This window comes from Molothrus ater, chromosome 8, assembly GCF_012460135.2.
Source record: "Molothrus ater isolate BHLD 08-10-18 breed brown headed cowbird chromosome 8, BPBGC_Mater_1.1, whole genome shotgun sequence".
NCBI classification, from domain to species: domain Eukaryota; kingdom Metazoa; phylum Chordata; class Aves; order Passeriformes; family Icteridae; genus Molothrus; species Molothrus ater.
Genome location: NC_050485.2, coordinates 2,357,382 through 2,369,027, shown reverse-complemented (window position 1 = coordinate 2,369,027; position 11,646 = coordinate 2,357,382).

Sequence of the window (11,646 nt, the reverse complement as noted above, 5' to 3'; positions counted from 1 at the left end):
CTGGAGCTGGAGAGGAGGAGCTGGTGCTCCCCATCAGCAGCTGGAAAGAGAAATGTGTAACACTGAGCTCAAATTGAATTTTAGGAGTGGAAACTTCCCTGGCCAAGTCCTTCTGGAAAGTTTTGGCTCAAGTGGTCGAGCCTGTTGTGAGAAGGAGGTCAGGGAGGATCTGTTGAGGTTGTGCTTATGGAATGAGCTACCAGACACCTGCTTTGGGAGAGAGCCTTGGGATCAGGGGATTTGCTGTTCTGGTTCACCCAGGAAGTGCAGGAATGGAGGTGGAGAGACCCTGGTGAGAAATGATCCTCACTTCCAAAAAAATTCAAAGGCTTATTAAAACCTTATCAAAATCACAACAGAAGACTGAACAGAGAAAATATTACAGTGCTGGGAGCAGAGGATTTTTTTTCCTACCATGTGCTCACCCACACAATGGAGGTTTTGCCTTTTAATCCTATTGCCCCTCACAAAGTTCTGTCCAGTGATGGAATTTTAATTCCTTAAATCTTGACAGGACATCAGCTGTAGCCATAGTGACAAACCAAATGTCCTCCCAAATGTCCCAAACCCAGGCCACCCCCTGATAACAGCACAAGGGAGGTAAAACATGACTGTAAGTCTATAAAACTTAACATACATACAGGATATTTGCCTTTTAATTGTGAGAGCCAACCATGGCATGACTCATCGATCACATTTGGGATCAGGGCAGCAGTGGCTCACTGTGGAGCTGGGAAGTGCCTTTAGGTGCCTCTGAGTGTAGCTGGGTGATATTGGCCAGGGTTTAAGCTCAGCAAGGTGGTGTGGCAGGAGATTTGCAGTTCTGGTTCAGCCAGGGAGTGCAGAAATGGAGGTGGAGAGACCCTGGTGAGAAATGATCCTCAAAAAATTTCAAAAAAAAATCCAAAAAATGTCAAAGGTTTATTAAAACCTTATCCAAAAATACAACAGAAGACTGAATAGAGAAAATATTACAGCAGTGGGAGGCAGAGGAAGCCTCATTCCAAACATGGGAGCAGCTCCCACTTCCTGTGACCTCCTGCCTGAAACTAGATTTTAGATTTTACTTTACTTCCTTAGCCAGGGAGTCACCATCCTTTTCTTTCACCCTCATTGCTCAGAGATTGCTGAGCAGCGCAGAAATATTGGCATTTCATCTTTCCTTTTCAAAATCTTGGGGAAAGCATCTCCAGAAGAGCTTTCTATCCCTCCTTTTTTTTTTAATTTTTCTTATATTTTCTGAGAGGTGAAAGAAAAAAATGAATTAGAGGCAAAGAAAAGGGAGCAGGTGACAAATGAGAAGAACAGGGCAGGAATTTCAAGATCAAATCCATCAAATCCTCTGTGAGGGGCCAGCCTGCTGTGGTGAACTGGGCTGGTTGGGGAGGCTGGGAAAGGAAAGCAGGGCTGCTGGGAGAAGGGAATAGGGCTGGGCTGTCCCATCTCCCTCACAGGGAAAAAAGGGAGCCAAGGAAATGTATTGAATTTGCAGGGAACCCCAGTGAAGGAAGGAATGATGCATCTGACTCCGTGTCCTCAGAAGGCAAATTTATTATTTTATTATACTATATTATACTATATATACTATATTATATTATTACTTTATTATACTATATTATATTAGACTATACTGTTATTATATTAATATATATATTATTATATCTATCTATATTATATAGATAGTATATCTATATATCTATATATTATATAGATATAATATATCTATATTATATTATACTAGTATACAATACTAAAGAATAAAGAATATTTTTATATTATACTATACTAAAGAATACAGAAAGGATACTTACAGAAGGCTAAAAAGACAATAATGAAAACTTGTGACTCTTTCCAGAGTCCCAGCACAGCTTGGCCCTGATTGGCCAAAGAGTGAAAACAACTCACAGCAGAATGCAATGAAACAATCTCCAAACACATTCCACATGAGCACAACACAGGAGAAGCAAATGAGATAAGAGTTGCTTTCCTTTTTTTTTTCTCTGATGCCTTTCAGCTTCCCAAGAGAAAAATCCTGGGTGAAGGGATGTTTTTAGAGAATGTGAATGCCACAGCAATGTGGTGGAAGTTTTACTTTTGGAAGTTAAGTGTGGTGGTGGCCTTTGTGGGGGGTACTAAAATGATTTTTAACTGATTTTCTGCTGGTTGAAGGAGTTGAAGAATGGCTGTGGGTTTGGTTCCTTGTGCCAGCTTGTGGCCTTGGGGGAGAAGCCAAAATCTGGTGGCTGTGCCCACACAAATGACCCAGAGCCCATTGGTGAGGCGAGGAGAATACTGGTGGTTAAAATCAGGATTAAACGTTAAAATCAGGATTAAAATGCTTTTCATATTAAAGCAGAGCTGATGCCTCAATCTTAAGCCCAAAAGCCATTACAGAAATTCCTATTAACTCCACATGGGTATGAATCAGACCTCCTAAAAGAGAAGATTATTAGGCAATTAATTAGAAACCTGCCCCTTCTGTGCCCTCCATCCCAGCCCAGCCCCTTCCTGCTGCCCTGGGTCAGCATCTTGATCTTCCCCTGGGGCTCTGCGCTTTCCAGAACCTTCCAGGAGCTCTGGGATCCTTCCAGAGACTGAGTTTGTTTTTCCTCCCTTTTCATCCTCCTCTGGAGAGCAGAACCAGTGGAGATGAATTGGTGGGGTGCAGCCCCTGTTCCCACTTTCCTCCTTGGCAAAGTGGAAGGGCAAGAAAAAAGAAAAATGCAGATGTTTGCAGCTGCAAGCGAGGTGCTGAGACCAGGGTTCCTCAATGGGATGCAAAAGTGCCCCCCTAAACCAGCCAAACCTAAAAAAATATATATAAAAATCAGATCAGGAAGAAAACAACAGCAAAAAGAAAAAAAAAAGGCTCCTGAGGTCAATCAGAGTTCAACACTTGGAGAAAGAAGAAAATCTGTGTATGTGTGAGAAAAGAGGGAGAAGTAGCTGTGATTGAGAGAAAGGAGGCAAAGGGAGACAAGATAAATTCTGATTATCTGGTGGAATCAAGACACTTAACTGCCCTGTCTGATTCCTGAGAGGAAACAAATGGAGCCTATAACTCTGTGCTGCAGGAAGATCATTTGTCCCTGTTCCCTCAGCCCCTGCTGGGGCTGCAGGAGGCTTGAGCACGACCCTGGGCAGGGATGGAAGGGTGTTCTCCTTTGGGAGAGCCCTGAGATGAGCTGCAGCTCTGCCTCTGCATGCCCTGTCCAGCCTTCCTGATGATGGGGGAAAAATAGGAGAAAATCAATAAATGCAATAAATTAGTGCTGAAGAAATCCATGGAAGGTAACCCGAACAAACTTCTGTCACTGTGGTGGTGAAAGTGGTGAAGTTTTAATACCACACTCCTAAAGTTAGGGGGAAAACTTGCTAAAAAACTTGGAGCAAAGCAATTGTGAAGTCTCATTTCTCATTTCAGGCCTATGTTTCTTCTTATCTTCTATTTATTTGTTGTTTTTGTATTTTATACACATGTAATACTTTTTTTTGTTGTTTTTTTTTTTTTCTGAATGAGGTTCTCTGAAGTAGGATCATGATTTCTGCCTGGCTGGGAGATAAGGGGAAGGGGAAAGGGCTCAGGTTTTGGTGCCTCATTTGGGAGGGTTTATTTAAAATGGGATTTTTCTCTGCTCACACTGTCTGAGCTGTCCCTGTCTGAGCTCTAAAGAAGTTTCTTGTTTCTAACAAATCAAAGCACAGAGAAATTGAGGAATCTGACAATTTTGCCCCTTTTGGAAAGGCCCTCTCCAGCCTTCCTGATGATGGGGGAAAAATAGGAGAAAATCAATAAGTGCAATAAATTGGTGCTGAAGAAATCCATGGAAGGTAACCCGAACAAACTTTTGTCACTGTGATGGTGAAAGTGGTGAAGCTTTAATACCACACTCCTAAAGTTACGGGGGAAAACTTGGAAAAAAACTTGGAGCAAAGCAATTGTGAAGTCTCATTTCTCATTTCAGGCCTATGTTTCTTCTTATCTTCTATTTATTTGTTGTTTTTTGTATTTTATACACATGTAATACTTTTTGTTGTTGTTTTTTTTTTCTAAATGAGGTTCTCTGAAGTAGGATCATGATTTCTGCCTGGCTGGGGGATAAGGGGAAGGGGAAAGGGCTCTTAGGTTTAGGTGCCTCATTTGGGAGGGTTTATTTAAAATGGGATTTTTCTCTGCTCACACTGCTTCTGAGCTGTCCCTGTCTAAGCTCTAAAGAAGTTTTCTTATTTCTTACAAATCAAAGCACAGAGAAATTGAGGAATCTGTCACTTTGCTCCTTTTGGAGAGGAGGGTGGTTGAGCTCACCCTGGTGGTGCTGTTTTCCATGGATCCCACTCCAAAGACTGACAGGAGGCACACGTGGAGCTGTGATGATGTGCTCTGCCCAGGAATGCCCAGCCACCTTCTCCAGGTTGTCCTGAATTTAGGAGCTCAATTCCCTGACAGCTGGAGGTAGTTGCAGTGCAGAGAGAGAAGAGTTAAATATTAAATTCTTGTTGATTTAGTTATTTATTTATTGCTGCAACTTGGTTTGCAACACACAGACCACTAATACCATTAAAACTGGGTGGCACAGGGTTTTCCTGTTCAGCAGGAATTTTGAGATCCTTTCTCTTCCAAAGATGTGCAACCAAGACCTTTTGAAGTATTTGCTATTCTGGAGGGAAATGATGACCTGGTGATGTGGGGTTTTTGAATGGGATGTTAAGGGTGGAAACCTGTTCTCTATTAAAAAAAAACAGGGCAGAATAAAGAGGCATGATCCTGGATTTATTTTGTCCTAGTTATGGCTTTCCCAGCCATGGAGACTGTTGTGGGATCTCAGCACATCGTTCCAATGTCCAGAGATGCCAGGAGAACCCTTGGGGGTCTCGAAAATCCTGGAATGTTGCCAGAAGTGTCTGGTGGCTTGATTTTGATCCATCCAGAGAAATAACAAGAGTTTGAGGACAAGAGAATCACTTTAGAGTAAAGGTGTAAAAGGACACGTTTAGAAAGTGAAATATAGATTTTAAGGTTTTTTGGGTACAGGGGGGTTATGGAGACAAGATGGAGGGATCAGGGCGTGTCTTGTCCTTCTTCCTTCTTCTTGTCCTCCATCTCCTGTGGTGATGTTGGCATTTGGGGATTGGTTTATGGTGAAGGTGCACTTGCCAACATGGGTGAAAAGCATTGGAAATAAAGGTAAATATTATGTACGTAGATATTAGTATAAAAGGACATGACCGCCCCGTGGGTGGTCAGAGAGTGCCTGTGACTGCTTGCAGATCAGACCTCTGTTGGGCAGACAGAAAATTTTGTAGATAAGAAATAATAAACAACTGAAGACCGAAAAGCTGAAGAGTCCAGACTCGTCCTTTAAAACGCGTGCCACCCAAGAACCACACTACCCGTGTCGGGGCAGAGACAGACAGCCGAACCGACAGACTGTGTGTCTTCTTTTTGCCTTGGGTAAAGAAACCTTTGCTAAGGGTGCCTTTGAGCATCCTCCAGCATAAAATCAAGCTGCTGCCTTGTTTTATATCAGGGCTACAAGGTTTGAGAAATTGGAGGGGCTTGGTATCTGTGGGGTTGGCTGCACTGGAGAGGTGAGAACGTTGCAGATGAACACTCTGATCACAGGCTGGGATAAAGCCACTTGTTTCTGTTTTTATCCAAAATGCCTTTGGTTGTGACCCATCACTCACTTGCACCTGTTGGTGAAATGAATGTTGTTGGGTTTTTTGCCCCAGTGGTTAATTCTAGCTGCTCCTTTTAAAACAAAACTGCTGCTCCTCCTCCAAACAGGAATTTGTCTGGGTTTGGGCACTGAGTCTTGCTCATTGCTCAGTGTCACATTTTGTCCTCTCTGTGGATGTGCTCAAGATGGCCTGAGTCATCTCACTCTTCTTAGTCATAGATGAGGCAGTTCAAGCTTTTAAAGCCTTTTTCTTTTAAAGGAAAACCATTTCTGCTGGCTCTTGGAATTTTTTGTCTTCCTTTTGAGTCCAGTCCTAAAGGTCCAAGCAGCTGTAGCTCTGCAGCCTTGGCAGAAACTGCTCTTTAGCCTAAAAGCCCCTCCTGGCTTCCCCAAGAGCCCTGTGGCTCTGCAGGCAGGGTGTGGAACCTCTCCTTGCATGCTTGGAATGAATAAATTTTTCCCAAAAGACTTCAAATTTCCAAGGGCTTCACCTGGCTGCTGGGTCTCCCTTGTTATGTGTCACCTGAGCTTGTACCAACAGCAATTTTACATCCCACTGTGATGTCCCCAGTGAAGTTGGTGGCCTTGGAACCTGCCAGGCCAGCTCCTCACTCAAAATGTTCTTCACCAATGTCCTAGGGCACTAAATTTTTAATCACAAAGTCACTCAGGGCGAAGGCAAATGCCTCACAGAAATCTATTATTTCTTCTTTATCTGCCAAAGTTGTACTCTCATCAAAGAATAAAATCAGGTTTGTTTGACAAGCTCTATTTTCCATAAAATCATGTTGACTGGCATTAATTATGTTCCTATCACTTAATTCTTTATTAATGGAATCTCATATTGGCTTTTTCCATTATTTCAGCAGTGATTGATGTCTCACCAATCAATTGGGAATTGCCCAGCTCGCTCTGCTCTCCAAACTGTGCTGCTGCTTTTGCCCTCTGCTCTGCTGGAACTTCCCTCACCTTCCCAGAGGGATGAAATTTGGGCATCTTCTCCTTGGCCAGGAGATCTGGGGGCATGGTGGCTCACACAGACTGTGCCCCCCATCCTCAAATCCATGTGGCCAAGGAGAAATCTCATCCTCATCCCCCCTATCCTCAAATCCACGTGGCCAAGGAGAAATCTCATCCTCATCCCCCCCCATCCTCAAATCCACGTGGCCAAGGAGAAATCTCATCCTCATCCCCCACATCCTCAAATCCACGTGGCCAAGGAGAAATCTCATCCTCATCCCCCCCATCCTCAAATCCACGTGGCCAAGGAGAAATCTCATCCTCATCCCCCCCATCCTCAAATCCACGTGGCCAAGGAGAAATCTCATCCTCATCCCCCCATCCTCAAGGCCAGGCAGCTTAGGGAATGTCCCATCCTTATCTCCATCCAGCAGCTTTTTCCCTTCTGTTTTCTCCCCATCCTGCTGGGCAAGGCACAGAGAGCAGCAGGGAGGTAGCTGAACCTGTGAGAGTGCACAGAGCTGTCTGAGGGGCTCAGAATGATCCCAGGGACTGGAATGAGGTGCAGGGTGGTGGCTGTCCCCTGCTTTTGGTGTTGTACCTGCTGGGGGTGCCCCTTGGCAGGGGAGTGTGAGGGAAGCTGGTCAGCCCCTACCCAGGGGAGCTGTGGGCTCCTCTGTCTGCAGTGCCAGGGCTGAACCAGGCTGGCTTTTCTCCTCTGATAAAGGCAAGGAAGGGCACTCAGAACACTCAGCCCATTCTCAGCCTGGCTCCCCTTGAGGCCCTGGAGCACCGTGGGTGTGATCCCAGGTCTTTCACAGACCTGCCTGTGACAGGGTTCACAGGGGTTCTTGCTGAGGGAAGAGACGAGGATCTGACTCCGTGTCTCAGAAGGCTGATTTATTATTTTGTGATATATATTACATTAAAATTATACTAAATGAAGAATAGAAGAAAAGGTTTCATCAGAAGGCTGGCTAAGAATACAATAGGAAAGAATGATAACAAAGGTTTGTGTCTTGGACAGAGATTCTGAGCCAGCTGAATGTGATTGGCCATTAATTAGAAACAACTCTATGAGACCAATCCCAGATGCACCTGTTGCATTCCACAGCAGCAGATAACCATTGGTTACATTTTGTTCCTGAGGCCTCTCAGCTTCTTGGGAGGAAAAATCCTAAAGAAAAGATTTTCCATAAAAGATGTCTGTGACACCTGCTCTCTGACCAGCTGCATGTTTTCAGCATTTCCTCTTCTCTGCTTCGTTTTGCTCATGGTTTCTTTCCTGTCTGTGTCTCCCAGGTTCCTCAGTGACTCAGCTGCTGGCCAGGGACCTGGACAATGACCCCCTGGTCTTTGGGGTGGTTGGGGAGGAGGCCAGTCGCTTCTTCGCCGTGGAGAGCGTCACCGGCGTGGTGTGGCTCAGACAGCCCCTGGACAGAGAGGTAAAACTGGGGCAAAAACCACCTCTGCTCACAGAAATGGTGGCTCTCCATCCTCTGTGAGAGCTGAGATGGGTGTTGCTCCCTGGTGGATGTGGGAATCTGGGTGTGTCCACTGTGATCTGTGGTTCTCCAGATCAGTGGGGACGTGGGCAGTGAACAGCCTGCTCTGGTTTCATCTGCCCTGTTGGTTCTCCTGGGTGCTAGAATAACACCTGTGGGTCTGTCTCGTGTTGCTGTTGATAATTGCTGCCCCAAGATGTGCAGGATGTCTCTGCTTCGGCCCACACAACTGAAGAACGAGTTTGGACTCTTCAGTTTTCTGTCTTGAGGTTGTTTATTAATTCTTATCTATAAAATTTTCTTTCTGCCCAGCTGAGATCTGCTCAGCAGGGCAGCCACAGGCGCTCTGACCGCCCCCGAGGCGGTGTTGTCCTTTTATACTACAAACTACGTATAACATATTTACACTTAATTCCCAATACCTATCACCCATGTTAGACAGTGCACTTCTACTCTAAACCAATCCCAAAGTGCCAGCATCACTGCAGAAAATGGAGAACAAGAAGAAGAAGAAGAAAGGCTGGACACGCCCAAGTTCCTCCATCTTGTCCCCATAACCCCCATACCAAAAATCCTAAAATCTACATTTTCACCCTGTGATCATTTTGTTATCACACTATTCAAACCTGTGACTTTCAGGTCCTCATACAAAGCTGGCAACTTGCTCCAGGGTCAAAATCAAATCCCCAGGTGTTCTGGGCTGTGTGCCAGGGTCTCCGAGCCCCTGACGGGGTCCTTGGCAACTCTGGACATCCAGAGGGATGTACTGAGCTCCAACAGGTCTGGAAATAAAGGAATTAAGAGGTGGACGTGATCTACCAAGGAGCCAGGCTGCTCACACAGTCAGGGAAATGTGCAGGCTTCCTCTTTAAATCTCGATGCCAATTAAATCCTTTACTATTTAGAACAGCGTGTCAAGAGATGTGAGGTATCCCTGCTTATTCAATCTCATCAAGACTTTTCATCCTCTTGTGGATTCAGGCTGCTGGATGCTAAATTTGGCAGGATCCTTGCCTCAAAGCTATTTCACCACCCCTATTTTCAATGGCAGCTTTGGTGTGCAAGGCTGGAATCCCATCCAGGTGCCTGCTTTGCTAAAACCTTGGCCCTTTCTGCATTCCTGGAGCAAGGAGGAAGTGATAGCAGGAAGACTGGGAAAATATGATGTGATTTGGGCAATGTGCTTAATTTCCCCTGTATTTAGTGCTGCCTTGGCCAGCAGCAGCCTCGGGAAGATCAAACCCCCTAACACACCTCTGGTGTTCCCAGTCAGAGCCAGCCAGGCATTGGCATGCAGAGGAGCAGGGTGCTGGATGTTTTCAGGCTGGGGCTGGGGGGAAGGCCAAACCCAATTTCACAGTGTTAGGAGCGAGACTTTGGGAAAATAAAGTGCTTTTCTTCACCCCTCTCCCCTCCGCCTCCCCGTGCCAACAGCTGCTGGCCTGAGTCATAAATCTTCCCTCATCCAAATGCCTCCTGCTTCCCCATATTTCCCATGCCAGCCTCAAGCCCAGGAGGGTGATCAGTAGATTTCAGGTGTCTTGTGGTGTGGAGGGTAGGGGGGAAGGAGCTGGGCAGAGCTTGGATGGGCTCAGCTGATCCCAGGGGCTCAAAGGATGTGGGAGACAGTGAAGGAAGAATGGATGTGGGGAAGGTGTAAAGGATGTGAGAGAGGTGTAAACAACAATTTATGGTGGAGGAAGCAGTCAGAGGGAAGGGATGGAGATGGGCACAAAGCTGGGAGCAGAAAACACTGGATGCACATGTTTAAAAAGTCAGGGGGGAGAAGGTCTCTCAGGATAAGTGGTGGGAAGGGAAAAGGAAGAGGTGAATTCTTGTATTGTGGAGCAGAAAGAAGGGGGAGGGAGTCTCAGCAAGGTAAATGATGCAGGAAAGGATGAACTAGAGAAAAAGAGGAAAGAGCAAATGTATAGAGGCAAAATGAATTTTAAAAGATTTTTTGGTGCTCCTATGAAGATTAGAAGGAAAACGGATTTCTAGAAAAACGGCAGACCCCGAGGCTAAAGAATTGTGTTAAAATAATTTCAGAGACAGCAGTTGGTACGTGGAAGCTTCCTCTGATTATTTTATTGAGTTTTTAAAATTTAAATGCTCAACAGGCTGTTCCTTATCTCCTGCTTTTCCTTTCTTCCCTGTTGTGTTGTCCCTGGTGGATGAGGAGGGGGAAGAGAGGGCTGAAAGGCAGGGATGCAGCAGGCTGGGGTGGCACAGGCAGCAGAGTTTCTCCTCTCCCTGGGGATTCCAGCTCCTTCTTCTGCCTCCTAGCAGTGCCCCGAGGCAGGAGTCAGAAAGGGCTTTCCCTGTCTGGCTGGATGGAAATGTGGGAGCAGGGGTGGGCACACACCATGGGGAGCTGTTCCAAATCCCTTCTCCAAGATGAACTTCAACCCTGGTGCAAGCAGAGCTCCTGCTGGCTGCTGCCTGTCCTGAGCCCATCTCATTAGGAATAAATCAACCAGAGCTGCAGCATGGAGAGCCATTTCTGGTGCCTTTTCCAGCCTGATGCTGTGGAAACATCGAGGTGCTGTGCTCCAGCAGCTCAGGCAGGGCAAGGACAGCAGAGCTGGGAAGGGATTGCCAGGACTGGAGGGGAACAAAAACCACCAGCTGGAGGGCAGCTACCAGGTAGATGTGGTGGCTCAATCTTTACACTATTCTTTAGTAAAATAGGAGCAAAATGATTGCTGGTGGGAAGAAAAGGGTCAGGAAGAGAAGGTCTGCCTCTACTAGCAATATCCCCCTGCCCTGATCCCAAAAAAAATTTATTCTTTCCTACTTGTTGCTCACCCCAGCATCAGTGACTTGAATAGATCCCTATTGCAAGCTGTTAATTTAGTTAAATCAATAAGGAGCAGAGACAATTGTGTGGGAATTTCATGGAATTTCAGCCAGTTCTCACTACACAGGCTTGTCCCAGGATTCCAGCTGTGTGATGGGAAGCTGGGAAGCAGCAGCAGGATTTAGAGGTCCTCACTGAGACTGTGTTGCATTGCCACGAGTCCTAAATCTGGGTGTGTTTTAAGTGCCCAGCTGCCAGTCAGGGAGCTGATTCCTTAACCTGGGACAGGGCATCTCCTGTGCCTGTGGCATACACAGGAGCCCTGCTGGCATCCAGATTCCCCAGCATTCTGTGCCCAGTGCAGGTAATGGCACTCCAGCACCTCTCCTCCTCTGGAAGGTCCTGGAAGCATTTTGCGTGTAATAACGTTGGCTGAAAGTCCCCAGCCTGCCACCTGCAGATAAACACTACAGTATCTTTAATTATAGTTTTTTTTTTTTTTCTTCTCTTTCCCTTTCAGACCAAGTCAGAATTCACAGTTGAATTTTCTGTCAGTGACAGCCAAGGGTGAGTGTGACTTTTCATTTCATGGTCTGCGGCACGGGCGAGGGGAGCAGGGCTGTGGTCACTTCTGCACCAGGGGAGAGGGGCTCACCCCTTGGCCCAAAGCCAAACACAGCCACAAGCTGCTTTTTAGGCT